This window comes from Pteropus alecto, unplaced genomic scaffold, assembly GCF_000325575.1.
Source record: "Pteropus alecto unplaced genomic scaffold, ASM32557v1 scaffold3, whole genome shotgun sequence".
In the NCBI taxonomy this organism is placed as follows: domain Eukaryota; kingdom Metazoa; phylum Chordata; class Mammalia; order Chiroptera; family Pteropodidae; genus Pteropus; species Pteropus alecto.
Window position 1 is genome coordinate 40895182 of NW_006442484.1, and position 5516 is coordinate 40900697.

A 5516-nucleotide genomic window follows, 5' to 3' on the forward strand; every position below is an offset into this window, starting at 1 on the left:
AGCAGACGGGGCTCCAAACATTCCTTTCTGCACTGAAGAGTTTTCCTCATTATTGTTGTCTTTGTGCTCCAGTGTTGCCAACTTACTGGAATTCCTGACGTGGTTGCGCAGCAGGGCTCGGGCTGACCGTAGGAGCCAGCTGCGTTTGTATACGGGCCGACCCCGCCGTTAATCCCAGAATAACGCCAGAGATGGAGGAAAGAATGGAGGGAGAACGGGAGGGAGGGGAGCAGATAAAGATTGGAGATAAGGAACTACTAACAGAGCACGGTCCGTCATTCCCAACACTGTGTATGTAATCTCACACATTGACACTCTTTTCCACTAGAAAAATAAATAAATAAAGCATTTTCTCAAGGCAACCCAAACTTAGGCCGCTTAAAAACAGGCAATTTTTTTGCAGCCCGGCACCATGCACGCGTTTATCTCCGGTATCTACACCCAAGAATGCTCCTTGCTAGATTTGGAGGGTTAAATCTAAGGATCAGCATCTGGGAAAGCCGAGGTTAGTGCATTTGTGATTTAAGCCAGCATTGTTTCTTTATAATGAAAGTGTAATTTCTTTATTTTCCACATTTCTCTATACATATATGTGTAAGCCTTTACACAGTGATTAACCAAAAGAGACAGGAAAGAGTCAAAAAAATAAAATTAATTCGAGTAAATTTATGTTAATTGCTTCCCTTATATATTTTTGACTTGTCTGTATTATTTTACATCTCAATGCATCTCAACAGCGAATTACTGGAAATATTTTCTTCCTATCCTGAACCAATTTCTTTCTGCAATGGGCATGAAATTTGTAAAATCTCCTTGACTAAAATCCAATTTCAATTTGCTATTAATTCAACTCAGATTTACCTATTGGGTGCCATGGAGCCAAATGCCCATTAGACAGCTCTAATCTAAAGTGCCTAAAACCACAAACTCAACATGGTGTAACCTGAACCAAAAAACTTCAGAGCTTCTTTTCTCTGTAAGACACCATCATCCACCCCCAGAGGCCAAAGGCTGAATCTTCATTCTTGACTCCTCCTTCTTTTCCTCACCCCCAGTATGCAATCAATCACTAAATTCTGTTAACTCAAGCTTGTCAGTCCACTCGCTTCTCTCAAACCCTTTCATTTGTCTCAAACTCACCCATTTCTCTCAACCTCACTGCCAGTAGGCACCAACCTCTCTCATCTGAATCATGGCAAGAGCCTTAAAACGGGCCACTTGCTGTCAGTTTTGTCCCCTCCCATCTATCCATTTTCCATTCTGCAAGCAGATGATCCAAAGTGATATTTCCATCAGATGAGTGCTTTCAAAAAAAGGTCATTACCTATTAAAGGGTTATGAAATCAGCTTAGTAGGCCAGAAAGATTTATGTTCAAATAAAATAAAATGGAATAGGGGCTAAAATAACTTTCATATAAAAGGATATGTATTGTTTCACTAAACTCTTGCTTCAGATATCTATATCATCATGTAAAATATATTTCTTATGCATCTCAGTCAAAAAAAGTTTGCGGTATCTCCCCACAAATTATTTATTAGTTAAAAAAATAGTAATTTTAAGTGGAGAAACTGGCAGATGTTTTAATAGGTTTTATTATTATTTAGATATGGTAAGATCAACAGATCAGGAGAGAACTGGCATTGAAAAGATAGTTTATTATACTCACATCCCAAAAGGGGGAATACAGGTCACATCTTCAGAGGCCAAACAGGGAACCACCGAAGTCTTTACTCTGAGATGAAAGAGGGGCAGCTGTGGGCAGCACCTCTACTGTGGTTTCCAAGGGAAGGAGCAGGCAGTCAGAGTAAGTAGGCTTAAGATTGGCTAGTTAATATTCGAAAAGCACTCCCTGGGGAGAACTCCCAAGGGGAGACAATGAGGGAGGCAGGAGGTCAAGGCAAGGTGACTCAGGCCTAATTCAGGCTGCCAGAATAAGGTGTGTCTAGCATTCGCAAGCAGGGCAGATGTTAAAGCATTAAGACTTCAGAAATATGGTAAACACAACAGATACCACATGGTATTAGGACAAAAATGCCAAACCTGTATCTAATCCTGAGAAAGCATCAGACAGAGGATCGTTCTATAAATAACCAGCCTGTATTCTTCAAAAATGGCAAGGTCATGAAAGCCAAAGGAAGGCTGAGAAACTTTATAATAAGGCAACTAAATGCAACACATGGCCTTGGGTTGGACTTGGACTGGGTCAAAAAAAGCTCTAAAGGCATTATGGGGAAATCAGTGGCATATCAGTAAGGACTGTAGATTAGATAACAGTATCATATAATGTTAAATTGTCTGATATTGGTTATAAAAGAGAATGTTCTCATTCTTAGGAAATATAATCTGAGGTATTTAGGGGTTCATGATGTTACAACTTATTCTCAAATAATTCAGAAAAAAATGTGTATGTGTGCGTGTGTGTATGTGGTAGGAAGAGAGAAGGGAAATGGGCAAAATGTGGGAATTTCTTACATTGTTCTTGCAACTTTTCTGTGAGCTTGAAATTATATTAATTTTTTAAGTTTGAGAAGCTTTGCATTAAATCATAAGTTTCACAAGGACTGTTCCTCCCTTGTCTCCCACTGTTTTCTCCTATTAATCCTTCTGTCTAGAACATTCTTCCCCTCCCAAGCCTGCTCTTTATCTGGTTAACTCCAATTCAATTTTCCAGTCTCATCTAAAATAAATATCTCTTCTTCCAGGAAGCCTTCCTTTACTCACCATACTGATTTGGGAAACCATACTTCTTTCTTCTTCCTTCTTTCTTCTTTCTTCCTTTTCCTCTTCCTCCTCTTCTTCTTTCGTTAATGTGAGTGCAATATTTTATTTGATACAAATCTACTTAACAAACTTATTTCTAGTATATAGCATTCACGGAGAAATGGTTTCTCTCTCACACACAAAGATGTATATTCCATTTCACTATTTTCTGAATACAACTAATATTTTATCAGGTAGGAATAATTATTTAAAAATTACATTATTACAGTAAATTACATAATATGTTTCTGAAAGCAGCAAGCAGAAAAGATGATTAATACATGTTAACCTAAATTAAGTGAAGTGTAACAATAGTCCATATTTCAGGCCTAAGGAACACGTCTCACAGAGTTCTCAGGGCCCGCTCATAATACTCCAGGGCTTTATTCAGTTCTCCTTTCAATTTGTACATGAAGCCAAGGATGTTCAAGCTTTCTATATCTAATGAATTTCTCCAAAGTTTCTTTAAAGTCAATTTCACCAAAGAAATGATACTTTTATCCTTTACAAAAGAGGCCTTTTCTATTTTTACTGCTTTTACGTAATGGATAATTGCATCCACTTCAAATTTCCTTTGAAATTCCTGAAATCGGCCATAGTAGAAATATATCTCTCGCGGTCTCTTCTTCAAATAATTTCATGCATCACACTTTTTGATAAGCATCTTTGGCTTTTCTGTAGTTGCTTGCTTCTATGTATATATCTGCTAGGTGTATATAAGCAACGTTAAATACGGGCTTTTGTTTCAGAGCAAATTCAAAATGAGATATGGCTAATATTATCATTCAGCATTTTCTCCATTCCGTCCTTTAGACTGCCAGTTTGTAGCTTTCTTTCTTTGAAAATCTATGTTCTATAGCAAAGCCCTATCTGGTGATACAAGAAGGCAGAGGACGGTATTGTCTGTAAGGCCATTTTTAGGAGCTAAAGAGGTTTATCCAGAGAGCCTTTCTTCAATAAAACTTGGCCACGTAGTAAAAGATGTAGATCTGCAAGGACATGCTGTTCAGTGTACTTCAGTGTACTTTTCTCCTTCAGCATCTTGTCTTACATCTATCCAGAAGTTTCAGAGAGAGGAGAGCCTTAATATATGCATCTTCTGGATTTAGCTTGACGGCCTATTTTAGGGGGTGCAGAGAAAGTGTGTCACCAATCTGTGATGCTTTGTTAAAGCTGTCTAGACGATGGGTGGTGAATGCATAATGAGTGCTAAATTCAGGGTTTTCAGGGGCCAATTCCAGAGCCTTTTCAAGGTAGGCCCTGCCCTGTTCATAAGTCTTTCTTCCACATTTCAGCAAGACCCATTCTTCCTCACAGTCCACACCTCAGGATACTCCATTCTATAGCAGAAGAGAAAGAAAAACTTCTTACAAATGTTCTCCACCTTGTCTAGGTAAATCTGGGCTTTTGCCAGTCTGCCCAGGTGGTAATACAGCCAGACATAGATGCCCCAGGTAACCAGCCTTCTCATATCTGATTAGTCAGCATGTTCTCCTTCAATTAAGTCTTCAGCTTTTTTCAAGCTCTCCAGAGCTTCCTCATTCTGGCCTTTCAGATGTTTCAGATAGGCCAGTAGGTTGTGGATTCCCACATTGTATTTGGTGTCTAGGAACTAAATCTCATCAAAGACCCTGCTTTCTAAATCAGGCCTTTCAGAGTCATCAATTAGCAACTCCCATGTAAAGTGACATCTCAGCTGTTCCAGCCTGTTTGACCTGATCTTCATCAGCATTCTTATTTATAGTTGCTATGAATTTATTAGGCAGCGGTTCTGCAATGTTTTGTTTAGCTGGACTGGCCTTTGAGATCTGGCCAGTCAGGAGACCCTTCTGTATGCCTTCATAGTTCTCTTGATTCCCTCTGGCCAGTTTTTGTCACAATTGTCTTCCCATGGCCTTCACAAAGCTTCTCCCTCTGCAGCCAGAATAATTTGGGGCAGTCATGCTGACCATATCAATCATTTGGTTATAAAACTTCAATAGTTTTTCCATTATTTCTGGAATAAATTTAAAATTTTTAGCATAGTCTAAGAGCTCTTGCATGATCTGGCCCCTGGCTACTTTTGAATCTCACATGACAGTCCAGCCACACTGGCCTCCACTTGGTTCCTCAAACATATTATCTACTTTCTCAGCTTTAAAAATAAGATGAGGAGAGAGATAAACAGAGGTTCACAGAGCTGCCTAAATTCCTGACTGTGCTCTAGGTCTAGTTCCTAACCTACTATATCCTAACAGTAATCCTCCTTTGCTTGGGCAAGCTTGAGTGGACCTCTGCTACTTGCAAAACAGAGCCAGGCTGAAACTATCAAAAAAGGGCCAAAAGACATCAAGGTATCTCACCTACCAGACAGCCCCAGTATGCTTCTGATGTAATAACAACTGTAATTCACAAGGAAAAAATATTATATTTATGACCCACCCACCCCTTTTTTTTTTTAACAACTTTTGACTTGCCAGCCTTAAGACCAGGTCCTGAACCATAAGTCAGCTCCCTATTCCTGGTGCATAGCCAGAGCCAAAAATACCATTACAAGACCTAAAGGGACAAGCAGTGCAGCAGCCATGTTTTCTAAAGCAGAAATGAAGATACCAGATATAATATGATAAGGGAATCCTCCTGTTGTGCAAATATAGTCATATGAAAAGTCTTGGCAGAGGTTTAAAGAAACAACAGGGAATCTAACAAAGTCTCATTGATTAAAAAAAATAAATTTAATAAAATTAGAATTTCCTGAAAATTTTAGGACATAAAG

At 38.9% G+C, this 5516-nt stretch overlaps 1 pseudogene; it reads right to left on the reverse strand.

Annotated features, from left to right (window-relative positions):
• Positions 1–3104: 3104 nt before the first annotated feature.
• On the reverse strand, positions 3105–4493 carry LOC107196345 (annotated as a pseudogene).
• Positions 4494–5516: the final 1023 nt, after the last annotated feature.